This window comes from Sminthopsis crassicaudata, chromosome 3 (genome assembly GCF_048593235.1).
Source record: "Sminthopsis crassicaudata isolate SCR6 chromosome 3, ASM4859323v1, whole genome shotgun sequence".
NCBI lineage: Eukaryota > Metazoa > Chordata > Mammalia > Dasyuromorphia > Dasyuridae > Sminthopsis > Sminthopsis crassicaudata.
The window spans coordinates 24,488,202-24,504,824 of record NC_133619.1 but is presented as its reverse complement, the minus strand read 5'-3'; the positions used below and the strand labels follow the sequence as shown (position 1 = coordinate 24,504,824).

Below are 16,623 nucleotides of genomic sequence, written 5' to 3'. Positions count from 1 at the left end.
AATGAGACAAAACACAAAAGATAGCTTAGAGTTGGGAGGGCAGTGGATTAAAGAACATCGGCACCTGGGGGATGAGAATATAGTTATAGGTCCTGGAGAATCAGAAGAGATTCTCCCCAAAAGGTCACAGCTAGCTAGTCTGCATCTCCTCCATAAAACAGAGGTTCTGAGAAGAACAAGTCAATGAGAGAATGAGGGAAAAGGAGAAGGAGAGGAAAAAGAAGAAGTAGAAAACGGGAGAGACAGGGAGAGAGAAATAGAGAGACAGAGACAGACAGGCAGACAGAGAGATACAGAGACAGATAGGCAGACAGAGACAAAGACAGAGATTGAGAAAGAGAAAGTGAGGCAGAAAGAGATGAGAGAGACAGAGACAGGAGAAAGATTGAGAGAGACAGAAGTGAGACAGAGATAGAGACAGAGGGAGAGAAAAATACACACAGAGAAAAAGATTGAGAGAGAGAAAGTGAGACTGAGAAAGATACACAGATAGACAAAGAGAGAAAGAAAAAGAGAGAAACAGACAGAGAGAAGGGGAGGGGAGCAGAAGTATTTCCCACAAGTGAATTGTGAACGCAGTAAGCTTCAAGAATGAAGAAAAGCATATTAAGATATAAAAGTCACATGGCACTGATTTAGAGTGGCAAGGGGCATTTGAAATCATAATCCATGATGGCTATTGTATGTATGAGAAAATTCGGGGCCCAGAGAGGTTAAGCAACTTGCTTAAAATCACACAATAATGAGAAGAATCAGGATTGTTGGTTCAGATTTCATCAGAATGTTATCTCCAGCATATAAAAGTGGTAACTTGAGATGGAAAAAACAAAGTGAATATGTTTAGTTTGTCAAGATAAGATCTGGGGATTTTAGTGGACTTTGAGCTCAATCTCCTATATCTTATATACAAATGGCAAGAAGAGAAATACTGAAGGAATAAGTGATACTGCTTGACACTGTTCTTGTCAGCTTCTTACAGTGCTACATGATTCCTAGTGTATATGAAAAAGTTTGAATTCTGAGTGACCTATTTTATGAATTTATGATTTCCCAGCCTCAGGGGGCCCTCTGCAGCATGGCATGGTGCCCATCAACTGATGAATCCTGGACTTGTATAACATGACACACTGTAACTGGGCCTTATTCTTCTGACGCTTTTCTGTTCCCAGAAATATTTATTTATTCAGAATTAACCATAACTGGGAATAACTTCAAAAGCAGTGAACTCTGTTCCTTGTTCATGTTATTATTCATCATCTTGGCCTCTCTAGAATTCACTTTTCAACAGAAGCTTTATAAATCCCCCCAGATTGTACGACAAAAGAGGAAGAAAAATTGCTACCTATGGAAAGTTTTTTAAAAAATGACTTTGTAGTGTGAAGAAACACAAGAGTATTGAAATCAGATTATTTGAAAAAAAGACTTCATAGATGGTTTCTGTTAACTGCAACTTTCTAACTCCACATCCATTTAATTAAAACCATGGGGAGTTTGCTGATTATTTGGAGGTAGCATAAAATGACTATAATTCCAAGTGATTTACATGAGGGTGGTTGCTGTGTGCCAACAGGTCAGAGAATCATAGATTTATATCTAGAAGGAATCATAGATATGAGTGTTCAGCCACTCCACGTTATTATAGATGACCAAAGTGAGGCACAAGGAGTTGTGATTTCCTTAGAGTCCTTAAACTTGTGTCTGAGAAAAGATTTGAGCTCAGATCTTTCTAACTTTAAATCTACTGCCTCCCTTGCTAACCTGCCTGTTATATCAGAGACGTAGAGTAATCCTGTGAAGTCTGAGGCCAAATATAGGCATTGATTAAGCTCAATGAATTTACTTATTGAACAAATAAAATTAGTGGTAAAATAGCACAGAAACCTGAATTGTGTAAGACTGCTAAGTTTTAAAGATCATTGTTCTTTTATTTAAGACTCTTCATAAACTTATCTGGTGTTTACTGGATTGGTTTGCAATTTTCCTTCTCCAATTCATTTTATGGTGACTTACTCAGTGACCCATCTAGTAAATGTGTGAAGGCAGATTTGGACTGAAAAAAAAAAAAAAAAAAAAAAAAAAAAAAAGAATTTTCCTGACTTCAGACTTGACACACTAACCACTGTGCCACATAGCAGCCCTTTTAAGATCTATCACTCAGTAATTTATCACTATGGAACAGTGAAGACAAACCTAGACTGTCAACTCAAGAAATGTGGGCCCTGGAGTTGTCTTGGGTTAAAAACTTTCAAGGGGATCAAGGAAGATCTGAGTTTTAAACTGCCTCAGATGCTTCTCAGCTAACTGTGTGACCTTGGACAAATCATTTAACTAGTTTGTCTTAGTTTCTTTGACAGCATAGCGATGGAATCTATTTCCTAAGATTTTTGTGATGATAAAATGGGATATTTATGAATATCCCATATTCATACTCAGCAAGGCACTGTATTATATAAGTTTATATAATGTAGAATATTGGTTATATAAATTATATAAATTCTAGTTATTATTTTTAATTCATAATTATTATTACTATCATTCACTTACTAGCTGACCATGGGTAACAGATTTAATTTTTGTGACTCACAGTTTCCTATTTGTAAAAGAAAGATGTTCCCTGTTTTATGTAGCTCAAATAGGTATTATGAGGATTAAATGAGATAATATATGTAAAAAATCTTTAAAAATCATAAAAATATGACACAGTATAAGAATATTTTTGCAAAGCAATTCGTGTACCATTTGATCCCAGGGGGGAAGCTGCAAAGTCCTTATCCTGATGTGAACTTGAACAATAAAGCATAAAAAAGCATTTTTACTGAGCTTGAGCTTCTGCCAGTTTTAGCAAATGCTGAAACTTGCTACACTTCTTCCCATTTACCACTTTGGTTTTTAACTCACTTGCTTTGCCCCATGGCTTCCTGATTATTTCCAGGATCAGTATAAGAAAGATAGATTGGCTTTAGGATAGAGGATAAATAAACATATAGATCTGGAATGGAGTTCAGAAGTTTTCTAGTTTAGTTCACTTCATGGCTAAGGAAACTAAGTTTCAGGATGAAAAACTGACCCAGGATTCTACAAAAGAGTGCATAAGGGATAGAAGCAGGATGCAAATCCAGATCTTCCATTTAAGGCCACCAGCCTAAATTAGCCCCTCATATCTCATTTGCACATCTGATTTATATTGTCCTCTCTAATCCCTTACCCACATTACCATAAAATTAATATTTTAAAAATTAATTGACCTGGTCATTCCTCTGCTCAAATTTCCTCAGCATCTTCTATTGCTATTAAGATGATGATGATGATAATGATTAATGATGATGATGATTACAATAATAAACATAAGCCATATTTAACTATTGCTTGAATAGTTTGTCTATTAATCCCGACAATAACCTTGTGAAGTAGGTGCTATTGTCATTGGCCTTTTACCAGAAAAAAACTGATATTGAAGGAGATTTAGTGACCTACCTAATGTAACATAGCTAATAGATGTATAATGCAAATTTTGAGCTCAGATTTTGTTGATTCTATGTCTAGCATTCTACTCACTGTAATATAAAACTCCTCCACCTGACATTTAAAGTCTTTCATAATCTAACTTTTTAACCTATCTTTTTAGATTTATTTCTTGTTAGTTGCTTTCATATACTCTCCATTCCAGTCAAACAGGCTAAATAGCTTTACCCTAAACTAAATATTACAAGACCCCCCTATTTATAAACCCAGTACCATCTATATCTAGTTTTTCTTTACAAGTTTGACTCTCTTTTATAAACTCTGTCTAATCCCTCCTAAATCTAATGCTATCCCTCTGATGATTATTATTTATTCTATAGAAAATTCTTATTCTTACATAATTCTGTACATAATTATTTGTATATTCTTTCTTTTCCCCATTAGATTGTGAGCTTTTAAAAGCAGGGGATATTCTCTTTTTTTCCCTTACTTTTTTTGTTTCCCCAGTGCTTACCACCATGTCTGACAAAAAGTAGGAGCTATAAAAATGATTGATTGAATGATTGGTAATGAGAAATGTGGGTCCCTTTATGTTTTTCCTTTTTTCTTTTTTTTCTCCCTTTATTTGTTTGTTTGTTTGTTTGTTTACAAATCATGGGTAATTTTTCCAACATTGACTCTTGCAAAACATTTTGTTCCAAGTTTTCCCCACCTTTCCCCCACCCCCTCCCCTAGCTGATAGGTAGTCTATTACATGTTACATATATTGAGACACATGTTAAATCCAATATATATTTATATATTTATATAATTATCTTGCTGCACAAGGAAAATAACATCAAGAGGGAAGGAAAAGAAAAACTTAAGAAAGAAAACAAAATGTAATCCAATAACAACAGAGAGTGAAAATGCTATGTTGTGTTCCACACTCTGTTCATGTGGGTCCTTTCTTAAAAATGATTTTTCCACTCAATGACAGCGGAAGAATTGGGCTACAAGAAGGTCTGGTAGTTTATAGAACATAGTTTGTACTCTGAATTCAAGATCTTTAGAAATAACTCTCTTCACCAGGGTCTGAATGAACATGTTGGTTAAGTTGCTAATGGTGATAGTTTGATTTTCTTAGCAAATGCTTCTTCATAAAGATCCCTTAGGATTTCCTGCTCTTTCATCTTATCTGGCTTACTTGCTATTTGGCATTCAGTAGGAATGGCTGCACTGTTCTTAACAGGAGTTGCTTCCCTGAAAATTGTCTATGAGGTTTGGGTTGAGATAATGGACAATGATCTAAAGACAGACACCAATCACAAGATTTAGAAACCATTTAGTTCAAGTCATACTAAAAGAAGTAACCCCATTATGACATACCTGCCTCTGTGGGAAGTCCTTCATTGCAAAGGTATTCCACTACTTCCCAAAGGTACTATATTAGCCGGGATTTTTTCTTAATGTGGACCCTAAATTTTTACTTTTCATTTTCTTCCAATTCTTTTTTGTGTGTTTCTCTAGGTCCCTAGAGAACAAGTTTGATGTCATTTGTATATGAAACTTTTTCAAGATCCAATCCTTCCACCGATGAAGAGGAAATTAAAGAAATAATAAGGAATTACTTTGCCCAACTTTATGCCAATAAATTTGATAACTTAAGTGAAATGGATGACTTCCTCCAAAAATATAGGCTTCCTAGATTAACAGAGGAGGAGATAAATTGCTTAAATAGTCCCATTTCAGAAAAAAAGAAATAGAACAAGCTATTAAACAACTCCCCAGGAAAAAATCCCCTGGACCAGATGGATTTACATGTGAATTCTACCAAACATTTAAAGAACAATTAGCTCCAATGTTATATAAACTATTTGAAAAAATAGGGGATGAAGGAGTCCTACCAAACTTCTTTTATGACACAGACATGGTACTGATACCTAAACCAGTTAGATCGAAAACTGAGAAAGAAAACTATAGACCAATTTCCTTAATGAATATTGATGCTAAAATCTTAAATAAGATATTAGCAAAAATAATTCAGAAAATCATCCCCAGGATAATACACTATGATCAAGTAGGATTTATACCAGGAATGCAGGGTTCGTTTAATATTAGGAAAACTATTGGTATAATTGACCATATATGATCATCTCAATAGATGCAGAAAAAGCATTTGATAAAATCCAACATCCATTCCTACTGAAAACACTTGAGAGTATAGGAATAAATGGACTATTCCTTAGAATAATCAGGAGCATATATTTAAGACCTTCAGTAAGCATAATATGCAATGTAGATAAACTGGAACCTTTCCCAGTAAGATCAGGAGTGAAACAAGGTTGCCCACTATCACCATTACTATTCAATATAGTACTAGAAATGCCAGCCTAGGCAATAAGAGCCAAGAAAGAGATTCAAGGAATTAGAATAGGAAATGAGGAAATCAAACTATCACTCTTTGCAGATGACATAATGATATACTCAGAGAACCCCAAAGACTCTGCTAAAAAGCTATTAGAAATAATTCAGAATTTTAGCAAAGTGGCAGGATACAAAATAAATCCACATAAATCCTCAGCATTTTTATATATCACCAACAAAATGCAACAGCAAGAGATACAAAGAGAAATTCCATTCCAAACAAATGTTGAGAGTATAAAATATTTGGGAATCCATCTACCAAAGAATAGTCAGGAATTATATGAGCAAAATTACAAAACACTTGCCACAAAAATAAAGTCAGATTTAAATAATTGGAAAGACATTCAGTGCTCTTGGATAGGCCAAGCGAATATAATAAAGATGACAATATTCCCCAAACTAATCTAGTTATTTAGTGCTATACCAATCAGACTCCCAAGAAACTATTTTAATGACCTAGAAAAAATAACAACAAAATTTATATGGAAGAATAAAAGGTCGAGAATTGCAAGGGAGCTAATGAAAAAAAAGTCAGATGAAGGTGGTCTAGGTGTACCTGATCTAAAGCTATATTATATAGCAGCAGTCACCAAAACCATTTGGTATTGGCTAAGAAATAGACCAGTCAATCAGTGGAACAGATTAGGTACAAAGGACAAAAAAGGGTACATCTATAGCAATCTAGTCTTTGACAAACCCAGAGATATCAACATTAGGGATAAAAATTCATTATTTGAAAAAAAACTGTTGGGAAAACTGGAAATTAATATGGCAGAAATTAGATATGCATCCACACTTAACACCATATACCAAGATAAGATCAAAATGGATCCAAGATTTAGGCATAAAAAATGAAATCATAAATAAATTGGAGGGACATGGGATGGTTTACCTCTCGGACTTGTGGAGAAGGAAGGAGTTTGTGTCCAAGGGAGAACTAGAGACCATTATTGATCACAAAATAGAAAATTTTGATTGCATCAAACTAAAAAGTTTCTGTACAAACAATACTAATGCAAACAAGATTAGAAGGGAAGTAACAAATTGGGAAAATATTTTTACAGTTAAAGGTTCTGATAAAGGTCTCATTTCCAAAATATATAGAGAACTGACCCTAATTTATAAGAAATCAAACCATTCTCCAATTGATAAATGGTCAAAGGATATGAACAATTATCAGATGAGGAAAATGAAATTATATCCACTCATATGAAAGAGTGTTCCAAATCGCTACTAATCAGAGAAATGCAAGTCAAGACAACTCTGAGATATCACTACACATCTGTCAGATTGGCTAAGATGACAGGAACAAATAATGATGAATATTGGAGGGGATGTGGGAAAACTGGGACATTAATGCATTGTTGGTGGAGTTGTGAAAGAATCCAGCCATTCTGGAGAGCAATCTGGAACTATGCCCAAAAAGTTATCAAACTGTGCATACCCTTTGATCCAGCGTTGCTGCTATTGGGATTATATCCCAAAGAAATACTGAAGAGGGGAAAGGGACCTGTATGTGCCAAAATGTTTGTGGCAGCTCTTTTCATAGTGGCCAGAAACTGGAAAATGAATGGATGTAAATAAATTGGAGAATGGTTGGGTAAATTATGGTATATGAAGGTTATGGAATATTACTGGTCTGTAAGAAATGACCAGCAGGAGGAATACAGAGAGGCCTGGAGAGACTTACATCAACTGATGCTGAGTGAAATGAATAGAACCAGAAGATCACTGTACACTTCAATGCTGTATGAAGATGTATTCTGATGGAAGTGGATATCTTCAACACAAAGAAGATCCAACTCACTTCCAGTTGATCAATGATGGACAGAAACAACTACACCCAGAGAAGGAACACTAGGAAGTGAATGTAAATTGTTAGCACTACTGTCTATCTACCCAGGTTGCTTATACCTTCGGAATCTATTGCTTGATGTGCAACGAGAGGATTGGATTTGCACACATATATTGTATCTAGGTTATACTGTAACACATGTAGAGTGTATGGGATTGCCTGTCATCTAGGGGAGGGAGTAGAGGGAGGGAGGGGATAATCTGGAAAAATGATTACAAGGGATAATGTTATAAAAAAATTACTCATGCATATATACTGTCAAAAATTATAATAAAGTGACTTTGTTTTCAATTAAAAAAAAAAGACCCAATTCTGTGCTTTCTCTTATCCCGGCTAAACACCCCAGTTCCTCCAGCCAGTCTTCATGTGGCTGGATTCAAGTTCTTTCACCATTCTGGTTGGCTTCTATGTGGTTCCCAATATAGCAGTGTCTTTAAGAAAATATAGTGTCCAGAGAAGGGGTCCTTGAAAATCTTATCCAAGGGAAAAACATAAAAGATAAAGGGCAAAAAGAGAAAACTGGAATAGAAAAGATATATCAAGTAGTTTTATTTTTGGTTTGGATTTTGTGTGAGAGGGACATCATCATTTACCACATATTAAATTATCAATTTTTTTTCTGAATGATAGATTTTGATAAGGACAAAGGATAGAGAAAAATTGAGACCATACTTTTAAAACTGGAAGAGTCATGTTTGTAAGTCAAATATCTAATCCCCTCATTTTAATAGCAATAGTAGCAGCAAGAACACACCATTTGGTTTATACTGATTACCAAGATTTTTCACTTAAAAAAACTAAAGGCCTGGAGGAAAGTGAAGTAGAAAGGAATAAGCCAGGCATTGTGGTAAGTGCTTCACAATCATTATCTCTCATTATAGCCTAGAAGTTAAGTGGTATCTTTTCTCCACTTTACATAGGAGGAATTGAGGCAGATAGAGATTAAGTGATTTACAGAGAGTTACTTAGTGACTCAGGCAGGATTTGAATTCAGATCTTCTTAATTCCAGATCTAGTATTTTAGTTACTGTCACTTAATTGCTTTTAAGGAATTTTACTGGGGAAGAAATTTGCCCAGATGTCATAATGGTAGATCCAAGCACCATTCCAAGGTGTTTTTCTGTACATTTTCTGTGCACTAGATTCTTGAACATGAGGGAAAAAAGGAAATTACAGGAAAAAGAAATAAAGAAGGCACAAAAGCAAATACCATGTGGCCGAGGGTCATCCCAATTGCTGATGCTGGAGTCATTCCCATTATAAGAACTGCAGGATCTACCCATTACTGGATGAATGCAATTTACAGAAGATTTCTCTATGTTGGGTTGAGTAGCATGAAACTTTTCCTTAAGGAAATTACCCTGCTATTGATTGGATTTCCCATTAGGGTATTGTGAATTTAGGGTTTATAATAAAACTAAAGGGAAAAGTTTTGATACTAAATATTTACTCTTGGATGGTGCTTAGGAGAACAAGGAAAGAGGCAGCAGATAGTTTGTCTCCTAATTAGCTGATTAAAAGGAATTCATTAGTTTCCTCTGGAGATTCAAAAATGAGTTAAAATTAGGACATTTGGAAACTAAAATTCATTTTGTAAGGACAGAAGTCAAAAGATGTTTTATTTCAACTTTGTCTAGTTAACAATAATTAGATGTTTTTGAATTTAGAAAAAAATATCAATTTTTTAATGTAAATTCTATTAATTTAATTGGAGCTATATAGTAAACCCTATTTTTCAAGGTAATGTAAATGGGTGTATAACTTCAGGTAATTCGCCCTAAATCCTGGGACAACCTCTGTCAGTATTTTCTTCAGGTTATTTGAGTTATGCCGAGAACCCTTTTTTTCCCCCCAGCATCACTTTCCTCTTATATAAATCATACCATAAAATAATAATGAGATTAGCACAATGACTCTGTATACTTTCAGTTTGGTAGTCTAATATCTCTCCTCTCCCACACTTCCTTTGGAGCCTCCCAAATACTGAGCTAGCCCTGGCAATGGATGTCTCAATCTCATCAGCGATGTGGACATACCTGGGAAATATGCAACCGAAGTAAGTGAACTTGTCCACAGTCTCCATTTGCAATAATTGACAGTTAGAAATGAAATTGCTCAAAAAAAGGCAAGATGTGGAAAGTTAGAGAATCCCTCTCAAATGTTTAAATAAACAATAGTTCATATAATATGCCCAAGCTGTGACAGAGGATTTCAAGGTTTTATTGTCAAATATTCTAACCTGACTCTACTTCCCTACTGGGAGGGAGAGAAAATAAACACATTAATTTTATCAATTTTTAATTAATTAGTTAATTCATAACAATTAGTCAATGCTAAAGATATATTTAAATTACCTTAATATTAAGTGAAACCATGCTCCTTTTGTTAGATTGGATGAACTCTATAACTTCTCTCTTTGCCCTTACTTTCTCTGGACATGAACAAAAATAGCCTTGAATAATATCTTTGATCTACAGTACAGGAAACACAGATGTTAGGATGTGGTTTGTCAATCATTATTTGTGTTCAATTCCTTGTGATCCCATTTGGGCTTTTCTTGGCAAAGATTCCAGAGTGTTTTGACATTTCCTCCTCCACTTCATTTTACAGATGAGAATTTAGGTAAACAGGATTAAATGAGTTGTCCAGGATTATCCAGCTAGTATCTGAGGCCAGATTTAGATTAAGAAAGGTTAATCTTCCTGTATGTAGACCTACCACTCTATCTACTGCACCATCTAGATGTCCCACTATGGTATTAATATTTATCTTTTAGCAGGTTTTTATTTTTAGTTTTGCCTTTTGCCCATTTCAGGGACAAAAAGTGAAAATTAAGAACTTCAACTTCTGCTATTAGTGATCGATTTATTACCTAAAGGAACATTATCTAGAATCTCAAATTGGGGTTAGAGAGAATAGGGAAGGATAGTGACATTTATAACTTATAATTACAGAATTATCATAGATACTATTGTTTCTAATTGAAAAAAGTTTTAAATCCCATTATATTCCATTTTTGAAAGAAATATTTTCAACAAGAGAAAGATGACATTATAAAATAAAATAATTTTGAGAAGGTGGGTAGGGAGTGAATATTTTCATTTATTCTTAACCTTACAATTTTTTGAAAAGTGCACAATTCTGATTCAGGTTCTTTACTATAAAGGAAATAGAGCTTCTGGAGAATAGAATGAATACAAGAGAAAAGAACAGTTCATAGGGAAATGGCAACAAGAAACCCAATGAGATCCTATATTACCTTCAACTCAGCTTACTTTAAAGCGCAGATTAAGTATAACATTTTACCGAAATTCTTTTGTTACCATGACCCTTCTCTTTCTTTTCTCTCACTCTTGAAAGTTTTTTTTATTATTAATTTGTGTAAATACATCTATATACATGCTAAAAATCATCAGTAGAAGTACAGTATAAGATTTTTGAGGGCAGGGGCTTGTTAAGGACAATGCCTAGATGAAGGGGCAGGTCAATTCTCCAAGAGCCTACACAGTTATAAATCATAACATCTGAAGGAGTTTGGGGGCAGCCTTTACTGACACAGGTGTCAGATAAATTGAAGGCAGAGGGAAGAGAAGAGAGATCAGACAATGCAGCTGCCTCCCAGTGGTGAGGTCAGAGAACAGCATCTGCCTCTCAGTCTCCTTGTATTATCATCATCATCATCATCCTCTCACATGAAGAGATCCATCCTACTGGTCTGAGATCTCCAACAACCACTGGCAAGTGGTTCCCATATCACACCAGGGGCTATTTTTGGTCTTTATAATTCCTGGTTTTTGCTATGGCACTTGACATTTGTAAGCACCTAATAGATATTTGTTAAAGAGGATGGGATTGTAAAGGTGTCACTTTTTATTTTGATTTTTTTTCTTGCTTTGATGGGATATTTTGAAAATCAGGAGAAATTAGATTCATAAAAATGCCTTATTTTCTACTCTGGATAGAATATTATATAGAAAAACAAGTCAAGTAAACATTTATTAAGTACCTACTTTGTGCACAATATACTGAGGCCATTATACATTGTTTGCCTCACATATTATTCCATCATACTCAAGGTGAGCCACTTTCTGAGACTACCTATATATTCATACAACTGATTGTGTGGGAAATTGGAATTCTTTTTGAAGCCCATTGCCATTTTAAGGCTCCTCTCTCCATATCAAACACTAAGTTCTCCTCTGATGTTCATTCATCAAGTTTCAAATAGTTGTTGTTTACCAATTTCCAGGTCACTCTCCTTCCTTCCTCTAGGTTTATAGCATGAATGAAAGTCTTTCTGTTTTCTCTAGTCTAGCCTTCAACTTAGAGAATTTCAGCAAGCATATTATTGTGGCTTTAAGTATTGTAACTTCTCAATTCTTAAACTTATCATTTTCTCCAAAATCTAGCCTTTCACTCCACCACAATTAATCACAAAATGATCCTATCCTTAGTCCTTGCCATTATTTTGCCGTTATTCATAAGTAACATGAAAAGTACTCTGAAATTCCTTTATCAGATCTGGTGATATTCCTTATCTTCCACTTTCTTGGAATTCTGGACACTATTCTTTATCTTTACTTTGACTTTCATCCCTTTACCTCTTAATTCTTTTCCTTGCTATCACTCCTGTACTAGCAATAATCTCTTTGCTTCTTCATCATGACTCTGTGAAGGACAAGTCTGCTATACAACTTTCTTTCCTTTATGTCTCTCTTCCCTTTGTTTTATTGATAATCTTGTCTTCCTAAACCCCAGCCTGACATTACTCCCATCACATGGTGTCTTTACTCCTATGTGTATCTTACTGAACAAAGTTGGAGAAAGTCAGAAAGCCATGCTTATTTTATTCATTATAATTTAACTTTACTGTATTCTTAATGGGGCCCTGGGAAAGACAATCAGTTTATTTACTCTTCCCTAATTGACTGATTATCCTTTGCAACACAACAGTTTTCCAAATATGTCCCTCATCCTTTAAGTCCTCTGTAATGTTCTCTCTACCCATATTCTTCACACTCATTCTACCACTAATCTCCATTTTCTCTCTTTTTACTGACTTCTTCCTGATGGTCTACAAACATTCCTATGTCTCTCTCATTGTCAAATAATTCTCACCTCAAGCATTATCTAATCTATCAACTCTTCTCAACCACATCTTTGACACTATTGTTGATTTCTTTGTTTTGTAATTCTCTACTCTTCTCTCCTACCTGTATGATCACTCATCTATTTCTTGAATTTTATTTACATCATACCCATTTACTTTAGAGATCACCCAGAGCTCTATTCTGTGCTTTCTTTTGTGTATCATTTTACAAAGAGAAATCATCAATTCCCATGGATTTAATTATTATCTTTACAGAGATGAATCTTAATCTAACCTTCACTAACCTTTCTCTTTCATACTTTAGTCTCACATCTTCTTAAACACATTAAACTCAATTTCCTTGTTCAACTGAACCAATATATACAAAACCAAATTTATTATCTTTCAATACAAACCTTTCTCTCTCCCTAAATTCTTTATTACTTTTAAGGGGACTACATTCTGTCAGTTACCTAGGCTTACAATCTTGATGTCATCTTTCTCATTTTTCCATCACATACAATCAGTCCTGTTAGTTCAGCCTTTGTAATATCTTTCACATGAGCTCCCTTCCCTTCTCTGACATTCCCAATACTATGATAGAGTCCCTTAATACCTCATTACTGTGCAAGTAAGGCTGGTTGCTATCCCTGATTCAAGTCTATTCTTTTCAATACAAGCTCCAGTGAGGTGTCAAATTAATCTTTCTAAAATGCAGGTCTCAGAATATCACCTCCCCCCCAATTCTGTAATCTCTAGTAACTCCTTTTTGCCTATAGCATCAAATATAAAAATCTGTGTTTGATTTTCAAAGCTCTTCATAATCTGCTTCCTTCCTATATTTCTAGTTTTCTTATGTCTTACTCTCCTCCATGTACTTCATGATCCAAGTATACTGCCCTCATTGTTTTTCCTTTCACACAAGTCATTTTTGTCTGAGAGTTTTCACTAGCTTTTCCCGATATCTAAAATGTTCTTCCTGATTTTTGCCTCATAGCTATCTTGGTTTCCTTCAAGTCTTGAACAAAATTTCACTTTTTTCAAGATGTCTTTCTCATCCCTTTTTTTTAACCTTTCCTCAGAGATCTTACAGGAATCCTCTGTATGATTCCTTACAGAAATATAAACCCTAATTATATACACACAAACACAATTACATGTATACACATATTATATAGATATACACATACATATATAATATATATTCATTCATTATAAGGCACATATACATATATGTGAATATATACACATTATGTACAATACACATGTATATATATTATATATATATATATATATATATATATATATATATATATATATATATATATATATATATATATATATATACCCCCATCTCTTTTTTTTTTATGTTACTAGATAGATGTTTACAATATTGTCTTCATTTTAGACTTTAAACTCCCTGACATTTTTTTTTTTGCATATCCTTAGTACTTAGCAAAATGCCAACAGATCAATAGATACTTAAAAATGTTAATTGACCCAGCTCACTGACAGGATGACAGGCATTGACTTAAGAATTGGGGATTCAAAGACAGAGAAAACCCCCCCAACATATTCCTGTCTTTCAGGAAACTAACACTTAAAAAAGGGAGTTAACATCCCGATGAACAAGAACTTTGCCTATTTTTGTATCCATTGCATTGATGGGCATCTTGAAAACTTACTTGCAGAAGGTAGTATTGTAGCTAAGAACTTCAAAGCAAACCAACTGAAAGAGATGAGAAGGCAGATGACAGATGGAATTCTAGGTAGGGGAATAATCAGATAAACTCAGATGATGTATCTGATGAAACATCCAAGGAAGATCAGAAGATCACAGAAAGAGAAAATGCAAGTGAAATGCATGAAGACTAGAAATATGGGAAGAGTTTGGTTTCTGAAACATTGATGAAGTTCTCTTCTAATGGAACATTTGTCATTCAGACGACTTCCCCAGGTGATATTGCAGTAAAGTCACTTTTCCTTCAAGACCAACTCAAGCAGGACCAAAGTCAAAGAATGATATCATGCCCTCTTGGATTTATAAAGGGAAGAAGAAGCAGATAGAGAAAAGACAAATGGAAATGCTAATTTACTTTTGGGTCATAAATTTCACCATAAATTGTAAACAGTTTTTCTTTTTCCATTTGCTTCCTGAAGAAATTCTATGAGAAAGAGTTGGGTCAGAATCAACATTTTAGATAGAAAATCTTATCAATGTTAATCTAATCAATGTTTTCTTTAGCAATATTCTAATTGTCAATTATACATAATTATTTCCTGTCATTGAATACTTTTTTGAAAAAGGGCTAATAATTATTCTTGTGACTGAACTCCAAAGGCACTTTCTCTTTGTCAATTTGCTAGACCTCCTTGAAAGCTGACCTGTTAATTAAAAAGGCAGCATCTTTATCGATCTTCAAATGTGGAATAAAGTTTGGAATGCAGAAAGTGTCATCTTGATAAGGTGAAAACAGAAGAACAAGTTATAGACTACCAAAAGGGTAGGTCATTTTTTATGACTGGACCATGTAAAGTCTAATGCAAAGGAAAAATGGAAGATACAGAATAGCTTTATCATGGGTTGGGGAAAAAAATTAAGAAGAATCAGCTTCTTTCCCTCTAGCCCTTCTCACTACTCAGCTTGGTTTGGGTGGAACCATCTACATGATCTTATATTAAATGTCAAGAGTAATTGACTACAGAAAAGATTTTGGTATAATTCAATGCTATCACATTTTTCATTATGCTGGTAATAGTTAATAACTAGCAATATATACCAATTAAAGTTTGCCAAATTCTCTACATATTCTCTCTCTCTCTCTTTCTCTCTCTCTCTCTCTCTTTTTGATGAGATAGATTTTGTTACTACCCATAATTTACAGAAGATAAAACTGACATTAGGAATGATTGCTTTCTGCTCAGTGTCACAGAGCTAAAGGCCTGAGGTAGGATTTGAACTCTGATTTTTGATTCCAATTCAAACTCTTTAGCTCTTTAACAAATTCTATGGAGACAGAACTAAGAAAGATATTATAGAAAATCAGTATGTAGATCAGTGGCAAAGCTTGAGCGTTGTTCTCAAATCTGACCTCAGATATTTGTGATTCTGAGAAAGTCACTTAAGTCTGTTTGCCTCATTTTCTCATTTGTAACAAGAGCTAAAGAATGAAATAAAAAATTAACAGTATTTTTGCCCCACTGTTACTTCCCCCAAAATTTGAAAAATGGGATCATAAAGAGTCAAAAGAACCAAACAGGAGCAACAGTAATATGTCTAGGAGAAATTTAAAAAAAAAGAAAGCTATTCAAAATGAGGGACCAAATTCAGTAGCATGCAGAGAGTAGAGGAAGCACATATAATACTAGTATATTTGAAAACTTTATAGCCTCTATTTCCTTCATTCCACTCCAGCGACCCACAAAGACATGAATAAATGAATTTATATATTAGTGATTTCCTGAAGAGAAGGTCTTGATACTGCTGTATTAGGCAACGCCATCAGTAGCGAACACGTTTTGCCGACTTTAGGAATTTCTGGGCCCGTTTAATAATAATCATGCCCTTTCATCTCTAGTGAATTATTAAAAAGAAAATTAATCTTAAACAAAGACACTTATAAATTAATGGTCTGTGACTTAGGAAACTTGCTTCTTCTAGATAATTTTCCCTCTATAAATTAATGTTGTTGATGCATATTTTATAGATTAGGTAGAAAGTCACTCCCAGCTCTATAAAGGAATCATGTAGGCATAACTGAGAGATGTCTAATAAATAATTATGGAGGGAACAATTTAAGTGGAGACACAT

At 34.3% G+C, this 16,623-nt stretch overlaps 1 long non-coding RNA gene across 1 annotated transcript in view; it reads left to right on the top strand.

Moving 5' to 3' along the window:
* Positions 1-5,236, top strand: part of LOC141564803 (uncharacterized) — a 123,932-nt gene extending 118,696 nt beyond the window's left edge. Inside the window, exon 4 of the long non-coding RNA XR_012488731.1 lies at positions 4,972-5,236. This is a non-coding gene — a long non-coding RNA (uncharacterized LOC141564803). The remainder of the gene's footprint in view (positions 1-4,971) is intronic.
* The last annotated feature ends 11,387 nt before the right edge of the window (positions 5,237-16,623 follow it).